This window comes from Dermacentor andersoni, chromosome 2 (genome assembly GCF_023375885.2).
Source record: "Dermacentor andersoni chromosome 2, qqDerAnde1_hic_scaffold, whole genome shotgun sequence".
Taxonomy (NCBI): domain Eukaryota; kingdom Metazoa; phylum Arthropoda; class Arachnida; order Ixodida; family Ixodidae; genus Dermacentor; species Dermacentor andersoni.
This window is the reverse complement of record NC_092815.1, coordinates 121,852,258-121,864,575: the sequence shown is the minus strand read 5'-3', so window position 1 is coordinate 121,864,575 and position 12,318 is coordinate 121,852,258. Positions and strand designations below refer to the sequence as shown.

Below are 12,318 nucleotides of genomic sequence, written 5' to 3'. Positions count from 1 at the left end.
ATTATTAGTAATTGGTATTCTTAGCAATGTGGGAAATCTGCGTCGTCTATTGTGTGAAAACAGGCTTGGGCTTATTGTGCTGAAGTGGTTCCTTTTTTTAAACTTTTTCAGGGAATAACACGGCTCTTGTTTGTGTCCATTCCTTGGGCTCGTGAAGTTTGTCAGACTGGAGGGTATTCATTATCGTCGTCATACTCAATTAGCGTACTCGATCAGCTATAATAACTTTGGGAACATAAGCTAAGCTTCTCGTACTAAATTATCGTGCTCGCTCAGCTTGAACTGTCGCTGGAGCCTTCGTATGTTACGTGCGCTCTACCTTTAGTAATAAATAAGGTTATTTATGCAGTCTGTTCTTGAAACACAAAAAAAAATATGACGGCCAGGCAAGTTTCTGCAGAAGGTTGGTTCAAATGAGCTACGTGTTCTTGCGTCAGAAGGATGTGTCATATTACATTATAGATATGCGCTGCCAAAACGCGAATAAATAAAATCAGCCTACTGTGGTGCGAATTAAGTTGCTGATATTAGGCGAACCTAATAAGCAAAACAACATGCTCTCCGGAGCACGTGCGGGTGCTTGAGGTGTCGCTAAAGGGGCGCATATGATGTCAAAGCGGAAAATTTTGACAATCCGACAGGGGTTTCTGTATCTCCGTGGGTCATTTCGCAGTTATGTTATGGGGTCTTCTAAAGCGCAGATATTGCATTGTTTCATTTGGTAATTGGGAGAGGCGCTGAAGGCCTGCTTCGACAACAGCCCCCACCACATTTTATTTTTCAAGATTCCACAATCTACCTTGCCAAACATGAGCCAAAGTCAGAGTGTGGCATGAGGCGCACAACATTGCTCGTGAAAGAGTTGTGACCGAAAAATTCTCCAACGCGTCGAAAAGCTGGTCATCAAATTGATCAATTTCTTATGGCCTGGTTAGGAGAAGTTAATCTTTGAGCAACTGACAGGACGCCAATTCTGTGTATAACCAAACGAAAGTCTGTGTTCCGCTCTTGTAATGAAGAATCTTTTGTTTGCAATCGCCTGAGAATTACAAGTTCAAGTGGCTGTTCAAGAACGTCTGTTCGTCTTTGCAGACAATAATATCACAAAAATAAAATGACTCGACAGCATTATCACATAGCACATTACTGTGCTATGGAGCCATGAAATACACGATTACTCGAAAATAGCATCAAAAAGTAATTTGATCACCGCAGCAGGCATTTACGACACATCATCACGTAGATAATATATCAATAAAAAAAGTTTCTTTTTCTTTTCATCTTAAAGTGATCTTCACAGAGGATGCGGAAACGAGATCCGCTCACTCTTGCACAAGGTGCGGCTAAATACTGCTACTCTTCAACCGTCGTTTCTAGAGCCCATACAGACAACCGAGGAAGATATTTCGCCCTATAGCTGTTTTCATAAGGCTAGCGTTCGTTTCTTGATAGGCAACATCCGTGTACTTAGATTTAGGTGCGCGTTAAAGAACCCCAGGGGGTATAAATTTCCGGAGTCCCCCACCACAGCGTGCCTCATAATCAGATCGTGCTTTTGGCACGCAAAACCCCATAATTTCATTTAGTTCCTTCATAATGACTGCAAAAAAAAAGTGTGCTTACCTGTCGTCCACTGGAAAACGGAAAAATTTCGCCCTTGTGTTGCACCCCGAGCTGTCGTACGAAACAGCTGCGCAACACGCTTTGTTCCCTTTCCTCAGTCTTTCCGATATTGCCATAACGTCCGCGGGCAAAGAAAAGAAAATTAACTGCGAAGCAAACGAAAAAATATGCACGCGCATAGAAAAGGGCAGGAGCAGACGAGCAGAATGGCAGCCGAAGCGATAAGAGTGAGTGCGGTGCTCGTTGGCGCAACAAATTAAGCGACTAAATAAACATGTATAATAAGAAGCAAAGAAAAGCTATGGGGAACAAAAATAAAAAAAAACTTTGTGAGAACACTGTGAAATAATGTAACACTTTTTAGGATCCTGGCGCACTGAAGCAGCAAACATTCTTTTTTTTTACAATTTGCTAGTAGGTTTTTAGTGACCCCTACAGGCCAGTGCATCGGGCGCAACAGATAGCTGCCCTGCGCAAGCTTGAGTGCAGCTGCAGCACCGTGATTATGTCGTGCGCAATGACTTTGCTAACTTGAGCATGGTGGTTTCCTCCGAGTTATTGAATTTACTTGCGTGCTTGTTCAAGACGTGGGGTGCACTCTACTGCAGATGTCACCTGAGCTAGCACACGGCATTTATTCTAAAAAAGGTGAGTGCAGACTATTTGTTATCATGCATATTCACGCTGCTGCATCGGGCGCGCTTTGTTCCGCCGTGACGATGAAGGCGTAGCGCTACGCAAAGAAATGCCACGCTGTGTTCGTTCACTCCCCATAACACCGCCCCTGAGTGCACTACAGGCAGCAAAATACGCAGGTTGAAATGCTTTATAAAGATGATATGGTGTTGGTCTTGACTGACGCAGTCTTGTCTGAAACCTGTTGGACACCAGTGACGAGTGCATGGCGTCGCACAGAATTGCGAGTGATTCAAGGATTCGAGGAAGATGTTTCACATATATTGGTGTAACGTGAGCGTGCGTTGGTCATACGACTTTTAATCCTCTCAAACATATTTTTTTGTTTCTTCATGTATACTAGGTAGATAATTTTATGTGAACAATGTTGGAGTACCTTTTGAAATCTCTCAGACACTGTCATTCGTTTGCATCCTATTCCTTGACGTTCTAAGGAAGGTACAGAAGCAAGGGACGTCATTAGCAGACTAATGATGCTTACCTTGATATACATGTCCCTCATGCGTCAGCTGAGGCAGGTTGAAACCTCATTAAATAAGCTGCTCGTGTAGGGGCCCGAATACCGGGCACTGAAAAATTTCGAATGTTCGCGCCAAGCAGCATAAAATGTCGAGGTTGCTTTCCCCTTCCGAACATGACGTCCTGGTTTTTTACAATTTTTTTATTTACAGAACTTATCCTGCTGACACATTGATGCCGATGATTGAATCACGCCACCACTTTCTCGAGATGCGGGCTTCTATAGAAGCTTCGCTCCCAGTTTACATATACCTTGCTAATAGCAGCATAACCTCTGCTGCCTTCGTTCTTTGCTTTTTGGTGGATATTCTGGTTGGCGTGTGTGCCGCTATGCAATTTTCATTGCAGTTTCGTTGTTATCTTTTGACCACGCCTGCAACTTTGGTAGGCAAAACGTAGCAGGTGTCAGACAACGGAAGACTGCACACACTAAACAAAACTGGCTGTCGCAAGTAAAATTTTACGTGATAATTGAATCGCATATGACATAGAGAAGCTTTAGGCAAATAATTTAGGAACGAGAGTGAACTCTCAAACTTCCTCGTGATGCTTGTCTTTGGCGGAGGCTCATCGCAACAAATGTTACTAGGCTGACACTTCATCGCTTTGTTTTTGTCTGTACGTGTTGGTTTCCTCCTTTTCCTTGCAGATTACTGTATGCGTGTATGTGGTGGGGAATACTTGGTTGGTAAATTTTTTTTTCCATGATTTAACCCCATCCGTCAAGCCAGCTAGCTGAACATTTTTGTGGCATAAAAGGAGATATTAGTCCTATCTCCGTGATGCACCAACCGAGCCACTGCGGAATAGTAGTCATAGTGTGACGATAACTAGCATGCCAGTAATCTGCATAACATTGCTGGTGACGTTACTTCAGCAGAGAGAGAGAGGGAGAGAGAGAGAAGTGACTTTATTTGCACCCGTCAAATGGATGACTGGGTAGAGGCTTCAGCCTAAACCCACACTCATCCTCCCTAACCGTCGGCTGCAATCCCTTGGGACGCGGCGGCGGTTAGGGCGAAACCGATGACTTGTCGTTGAGCATTTTCTTCTTCGTTGAGTAGCAAATCCTACCAGGATTCCCTACATCTATCTGGCTCATCAAAGCTAGGAGAGGTCCAAACCATCTGAACTAAGTCCGCTATACCATCACAAAGCTAAACTTGAAGCTCTTTCAGGATCTGGTTGACATTGCTGTGATTTCATAGCGAGTTACTCCAAATCATCTACTAAATGGGAGCATGTCAACTGCGGAATCATTTTTTGTTGATTGACCAAAATTATTATTATATTTAGTGGAGCAGGGACATTTCCCGATTATTTCTACAGCTCTTTAGACATAAAGACAAGCAAGAAAACACAAGCATAAAATTAAAAACTGGTAGTTGCATTCATTCTGCTGTAATCATATTCTCTCAATCTGTAACTATTTTTGCCGTACTCAGGCTTCCACTTGCAAACAAAAAATAAAACAAACATGCTTGAAATCTTGTGATAGCTGTGTAAGGATCTTCCTTCTAGAGTGTCCTAAACCGTGAATGTAACAAGATCACCACTACAGCACTAATGATGTGGTCACTACTAACACACATGCACGACTAATACACAATACAGTCCTGATGATGTGGTCAGCAATGTACCATACGAATGTAAGAGCACTGCCGCAGAGACACATACTCCAACAGCACTTTTTGAGGGAGGCTTATAAAGCGTGGTGGCGTGGAGAAACTAAATTCTAGACTATAGTACGCCCAATGGAATGCGGATACGGCCTGTGTTATACCTGAAACTGTAGAACACGTGTTGTGCATCTGTGGGTAATATGCAGTCTAAATGCTATCAGCAGTAGAGCATTACTATAAATTCAAGAATTACTTTTCGCCCGAAAACGCTATCATGGAACCTTGCCCGATTCTTCGTAGTCGATGGCGTTTTGTAAAGTTCGTCAACCAATTTCTGCAAGATAGCAGTTTCTGTTAGAGATTTTTAATAGTCTTCATCACTCTCGTTTTTTTAATTACGAAAAGCACTCCTCGGCTGTTTTGAGCCTATCTGTCTGTCCCTCTATCTAGCCTCATACGCCAACCAAGTGGCCGAAGTTGACTACCTACTTGGGACGCTAGGTATGTCCGCCTGGTCGAGATGGCGTCGGAAATGTTTCACTCACGCATCATTCCAGCCTCGGGACCTTACACTCGTCATGCCATCCTTGTCAAGCCACCTACCCGGACCGGATAGCCCAAGTTGTCTGATACCTTGGGCCAGTAGGTATGAGCTCGTAGTCATGATGCCGATGTCGTCATTGCATCGTCGTCATTACAGATTTCTCATCCTATTCTTTCATGCCGTCATCATCACGCCATCGTCGTGTCACAGTGGTCGTCATGTTGCCGTCATCAGGCTGTCGTTTTATCATTTTCATCATTTCAGTAACGTGATGCCATCATCGTCATACTGTAGGATCGACGTCACTCTTTCTTTGCCGTTGTATTGTAACCATGCTGTCGTCATTCAGTCGTGATTAGGGCGCCCTTGTCATGCCGCCATCGTCTGTTGCTATCATGCCTCCATTGTCAGACAATCGCCGTGATGCTGACGCGGTCGTGCCATCATTGTCACTCCAGCTGCGTCATTCAACACTCATCCTGCCATCGTCGTCAAGCCATAGTCGTCATACAGATTTCGTGATACAATTTCGTGATAGATTTCGTGATAATTTCGTGACACAAGATTTCGTGATGCGATCTTTGTTACGCCATTATCATTTTTCACTCGTCGTCACCTCATTGTCATCCTGCCCTTGTATTGCAATCATCGTCACTGCATCGTAGTCATCCATTCGTCGTCACATCGTTGCCATCATGCCATCGTCGTCACAATGCCGTTACACCGTCGTCATCACGTCAATATAGTCTTCCCATTCTCGCATTGCCGTCGTCTTCACACCACCTCATTGAATCCATCGACGTCATTCCTTGTTGGTCACTCTATTGTAGTCATGCTATCGCTATTCAATCGTGGTTATGCCGTCACCATGCCACCATCATCATTTTGTCGTCGTCACACAAGCGCTAGCATGCTACGTTGAGACACTATCGTCGGAACGCCGTCACGGTAGTGCGATCGTCATCATTCTCGCCTTTGTCGTTCCAACGATATCATTCCTTCTTGCTGATTCCATCTTCCCTACGTCAGCGTCACGCATTCCTCGTCATGCTTCCGCGCTCATGAGCAGCCTTGGCAAGCGAGTGCCACAGTAAAGTGCGACAATTCGGAGTGTATGGCATATAGCAGAATCAAGGAAGGTCTCAGAATAACCACTACATGTGTTAAATAAATGGTACGGAAAGAATATGGTATGTCCGGCCGTTGCCTGATTGCTATTCGCATTACCGTCGACAGTGATCGTGAGATGAGTTCTGCTGTAATTTTTTCAAACCATCATTTTAAAACCGCCATTTTCTCTCTTTTTTCTTATATATCTTACTTTATTTACTCCAAACTCTGCTCGAACATTGAGTAGCTGGTCTGAACTTCGATTCAGATTAAGCTCACGGGTTATTCATGATAATGAAGCCCCGTCGTGCTTGCGCCTGAATACGTGAGGGCACAGGAAGGAGCGACGCATGAGCACAGTCAAGCGAACCAAGATAAGCAGACATGCAAGAAAATGAATAAGTGAGGGAAAGACTGAATAGCATGGGGCGGCAATAAAGCGTAGCAATGTCAAGGAAAAAGTTAGTTGGCAGAAAAGTATGGAACTCTTTCTGCCTACGAAGATGACTGAGGACCAAGAATTCTAAAAAAAGTATTAAATAAATAAATGTAATTGGCAAGCCCAGTGGCGCGTAAAACAAGAACATTTGTCGAGGTTTCTCAAGAAAATCTTGAGCTCTACATGGAGCAACAAAAGAAGAAAGACTACGGTCCCTGAGAAAACGTTCATAAATATTGAGTGGGCCAATAGGTGCGAGACTAAATTAAAGAAAAAAAGAATTCTCTGGAACAATAGTGCCCTTGTCATGAGGCTCTAAAGAATATTCAAATTTAAACTTAAGACACGCAAACGCTAATGAAGAGCAAGGAATAAATTAAGACCTAGCCAATTCAAGGAATCCCCGCACAGCCACTGTTTTCTAGGGAAGGAGGCACAAGAAGACTAAAAAGTCGATATGTACGTGCAAGCGTATCTTACATGCTCCCTGTACACATGCCCCTCCCCCAGCCCCCCTTCACTCCGCTGGGTATTCATAATGCGAAGAAAGACAAAGATTGTGGCTTTTCGTCAGTAGTGGCACTGGTGCTTTATTCGAGACTCTTGGAAGCCGGTGGGATAGAGCGGACAATCCGGCATTCATAAATCAAATGTCTACGCTGTCGTTTGCATTGTCTTTAGATAAAGGCTCAGCGCGTGTTCAGCTTGACCTGACATCGATTTGACCAGCATTCAAGCCACTTGAAAAATTTAGCCTGAAGCTAGCAGTCGGGTAGTTTTTCCCTTATCCTCTACCACTCTTAATGATTTGTTAAAGACCGAACTAGTACGAACCTTTATATTATTTTAGGCACTCAAAAAACAATAAGGGCGACAAAAGACTGTAGGAAGAAACACTGATGTTTTAAGTTCTAGCATTATTATATTAATGCTTTTCTACTCCTTTGCCTCATTATGTGCCGTGCAGTTTTTGGAAGCGCCGAAACTTTAGGTGCGAATCGGTCAAGTTCGTTTTTCATGAGAAGCTCCTACTGGAAGTTTCAAGCATATAGCTTTTAGAATGCTACCTAGAGGAAAGCCTGTCGCCACTGTCTATGCGAGTTTCCGAAGGGATTCTGTGCCACTGTCGGAATGGTAAGATCTGGGTGTGCAAGGTTTGTCTGGAATGTGGTTTGGTGTGTAGGATAGTCATATTCACACGGATAAAAAGAATTCTTGAATGAGATCGTCGTTTGAAGTATTTGCTTTGTATGCTAGTATATTTAGGGGAGCCAGTGTTCGGTATGTTTCTGTGTGTATAGGACCGTATGCTGTAGATTTCTGAGCACCTGTGACGTTGTTTCTGATTACATTACAATATTTTTGTCAGTGTTACCATTGCGGGAACATGAGTACCCGTCAGCATTATTGGGAAAACTAAATCTCTTTTTGTTTTCTCATCTTGATTTCAATAAAAAAAGGGGCGCACCAATTTCCTGGCATCAGCAAATTGCTATAGCTTGACAAACGTGATAGTAGGAAGGTTTGAATTATTAACAATGGCATTTCCATCATAGATAATTATGTGTTTGCTGACGTCCTCCCGGTTTCTTTAACGGCTCCTTAGGGCAACGCGATATTTCTTTAGGTTTACTACCCCCCTCGTAGGTTATACATGATAACGAGCTTAGGAATGAACCAAAAGCGAAAGCAAAATCTTACTGATGTGAGAAAATTCCGATGACGGAACTGAGCGCGTTCTGTTGGTCGCAGAAAAATAGTAGAATGCAAATAACGCCCCCACTTTCTCTCCATCGTGCGAGTCGGCCGGGCTTGGCGTGCTCTATCATATAAACAAATTAGTTTTACTCATTCTCCTCCGGCCTTCAGTCGCAGCAGAGAAACTCTACAGATCGAAAAAGACATTGAAGTCATCATTTAATTGAACGACCCGGAAAGAAGCTCATATCTAGCGTCTCCCGGCAACACCTTGTCGCCGGCATCTCTAGGTCGTGGTAACACAGCTAGTTACAGGCTCCATATTTTTCATGAGACACACCATATCTGGATCTTTTCTTGCTCAACATGTTACCTACTGATGCTGTTAGGTCCATTAAAACAGACTGAGAACATCGAACTACCTCAGGTCAACAAATGTACACAAGCGATCCTGCCCGATTCTGGAAGTCCTAGCTAACGGGTTGCTGGGACGATGACCACGGGCAATTAGGAGCCAATGGGACGAAATTCTATTGCTGTCAGTCGCATTCTAGTGCATCCGGAACAGTTGCGAATGGCACTGACTGCTGCAAAATACGGCCGATGCATTTTAGATTAGGAATATGACATACTCTTGGCAGGCTATTTGCGGCGGTGTGAAAAACTAACAACACAAAGCAAGCTACAGGGAAATGGTGCTTTCGTCGAATGGTTGCTTTCTCTTCTGTTTAGTATATTTTTAAGCGTTAAGTTTTTTAGTTCTTTGCTCAATTTCGCACCGTTGGCGCTGTGCGCTGGGACAGTGCTGAGCGATAGAGAGGGCGCGACGCCGCGATGCTCAGTTTCGCTCCGTTGGCACCGTTCGAAGGTGCATATCTTGTTAGCACGCCAGAAGGTGTTTCCATATGTTAAAACATACGCTTCCTACCAGGGCGAGGTGACAGTTTGGTCCCGGTGACGCAAAGTGGTGACGTTAGGTCATAGTGACGCAAGGTAATGGTTTTCTTGAATACCACCAAGTGGTATTGCTCTCCCAGCATCACTGGTAGCAGAAACCAGTCCCCCATAGTGGGCGTGGGCCATTCATAAAGACAAACCAGCCAACAAACCGGCCCTTTGCCGCCACAGTATAGTGAAATATAATGGAAGATGCAGCAACCGCAGACAACCAAGCGGTGCAGCCAACTATAGAACAGGAGCGGAAACGAATAGCCCGGCAAAACAGACCTGTCTTGCGTGCCGTGGAGAGAGCACCAAGGCGAGGTTCGCGAGATGACTCATCGGTATGAGCCACATAAGCAGAAGCAAAGTGACGCAGAGGCAACTACCCTGCACTTCGAGCCACAAAACAAGAAGCACACGGTCTTAGACACCACGAACCCGTGATTCGATCCACATAGCTAGAAACGAGGGGGCGGAGTCGGAAAGCAAATGGACGAATCATGACAGACGCTTCAACAAAGTTATTCAATTCTGGACAATCCCTTTCGCCACAACTGCTGGCTGCGCGATCGGTTGTAATTAAAAACGATGTTTCTGCCGTGACTGTGCCTCACCATGCGATAGTCTCGATGAAGCTTCCCGATAGTGATCTCTCGATGTATATGTGCATCTCGTGCCTGCAGTTCCTTCGCAAACACCAAGTACCTCACCTGCCCCCAACCAATGGCTGCAAGTACCCTCCGAAGCCTCCTCAGTGACATAAGTGAGAGACTTATTTCTCTCTGGATTCCGTTCATGCAGTTGAGGCGCCTAACGTACACCGAAGGCTAACATGGTATCAAAAGACCCAATTGCAAACATATGTGCCGATGTGGACGCGATGATCACTTCACTGCCCCGAAACACGGAACAGATGAGGTATGTACCCAAACATCAAGAAAATCATGATGTCGTAGTCCTAATAAATCATCAGGGTAGTCAGAGAGAGAGAGAGAAAAAACATTTATTTGAACCATCGAGGTGGTTGCTATGAGGTCGAGTGGGTGGTGTCCTCATTCCAGGACTCCATTGGCCATGGCTGCTCGACGTACTTGCTGGACGAGAGCTTCTTGTCCCGCCAGGGTATCGCCGGTCAGCTGTACCTCCCACCGCTCAAATGACGTGCTAGGCGTCTTTAAGTGTAGAGGTTTGCCCCCGCACGCCCACGAGATGTGGAAGAGTGTAGGGCGTGTGTCGCCACACCAGGGGCAGATGCCGCGATAAGTATGTGGGAACATTTTACTGTATTTGTGTAGGTTAGGAAATGTGTTTGTCTGAATAAGTCGGAGAGCTACGGCATCTTCAGTGCTGAGCTTTCTGTGAGGCGGAGGATAAATCCTGCGGTTGAGTCGCTGGATCTCGAGTCGGTCGCAGTAATTGGACGGCAGGGGCATGAAGGTAAATGGTGGGGATTGATGAGACGATTCGTCTTGCCCCGCTCGGTTGATTAGCGCTCGAGCTAGGGCGTTCGCCCTCTCGTTCCCCTCCAGACCCGCGTGGCACGGCGTCCACGTGATTTGATGGTATTCTTGCAGCCTCGGGCCTAGAATCTGAGCCGCCAGCAGCGGTGTTCGTCCGTTGGTAAAGTTACGGCAGGCCTGTTGCGAGTCGGTAACGACATGGACTTCCCTGCCTAACCTGTCTTCTTGCTTTATTACCAGCGCCGCAGCTATGGTTTCAGCCGCAGCTGGGGTCTCTGCCCTTACGGAGGCCGCGAGAGTCAAGGAGTTGTCTCTCCCGTTCACGGCGGCTACCGCGAAGAGGCCCCCTACAGGGTACGCCGCCACATCCACGTACGTTACGTACGGGTCACCCTTGAATTGTCGGCGCTGTCTGTCAACGCGAGCCTTGCGTCGTCCTTCATGGAGTTCATGGCTCATGTGCTTCGGTATCGGGTTCGCCTTGATCTTGCCTCTGACCTCAGGCGGGAGTGATCGTTGCCCATCGAGGGCACGGAGCTCCGTTGCCGTTCCGGTCCGGTGGAGGATGGCTCTGCCCGCCGCCGTGTTCCGTAGTGTGGCCTTTTGCGAAGCCATAACCGCGTCCGACAGCTCAGCGAAGGTGTTGTGGATCCCGAAGGCAGCTAACTTCTCGTTTGAGGTGGTGACAGGGAGACCCAGGGCCGTTTTGTACGCGCCTCTGATGATGGCATCGACTTGTTCTTGGTCGCGTTTGTTTAGCGAGTGATAGTGATACGGCATGCTATACGTGATTCTGCTGATCACCAGAGCCTGGACGAGGCGAAGCGTGTCCTCTTCTCGCATGCCCTTGCGGCTTCTTGTAATTCGTTTTATAATCCGCGAGATCTGGTTGGTGGCAGACCTTAGGGTTTGGATGGTGTGCGAGGCTTTCAGGTTGCTCTGGATCCAAAAACCCAGAATCCTAGTCTTATTGCCTTCCGTGATCTTCTGGCCCTCAAGATAGAGGTCGATAGGGCCGGGGGACTTGTAGATTCCTCCTCCGTGCACCCGGATCACCTCGGACTTTTCGGGCGCACAGCGCATCCCGCTCGCTGCCGCAAATCTCTCCACGGCCGTCGCGGCCTCTTGAAGGGTCGCCTCTTTTCGCGCTAGGGAGCCCTTGGTGGCCCAGAGCGTGATGTCGTCTGCGTACAGGGCGTAACCTAGGTCGGGGATCTTCCGCAGCTCTTTGGTCAGCGCTAGCATCGCGACGTTGAATAGAATCGGGGATATTATCGCCTCTTGCGGTGTTCCTTTGTTCCGCACGTCGATCGTATCCGATCGAGTCTGGCCTATTCCGATTGTTGCCGTCCGGCCCGTCAAGAACGATTTAACGTAATTAAAGATGCACTCCCCGCAGCTGATGTCGTTCAGTCCCTTGAGAATGGCCTCGTGAGAGATGTTATCGAAGGCCCCTTTTAGGTCGAGTGCGAGCAGGAGATGTTCTCCCTTCGGGATGCCCTTAAGAACTTCTTCCCTTAGGATTAGGAACGCATCTTGCGTAGAAAGTCCCGGCCTGAAGCCAAGCATGATGTGCGGGAAGAGGTCACCGTCCTCTATGTAATGTTGGAGGCGGGTTTCGATGACCCTCTCGTACAGCTTGCCGAGGCACGAAGTCAGCGAGAT

At 46.5% G+C, this 12,318-nt stretch overlaps 1 long non-coding RNA gene across 3 annotated transcripts in view; it reads left to right on the top strand.

The window, feature by feature from the left end:
* Positions 1-1,359: 1,359 nt before the first annotated feature.
* The window catches only part of LOC140215950 (uncharacterized), a 530,759-nt gene continuing 519,800 nt past the window's right edge, over positions 1,360-12,318 (top strand). For all 3 annotated transcript variants that reach the window (XR_011892558.1, XR_011892559.1, XR_011892557.1), the window contains exon 1: positions 1,360-2,271. This is a non-coding gene — a long non-coding RNA (uncharacterized lncRNA). The remainder of the gene's footprint in view (positions 2,272-12,318) is intronic.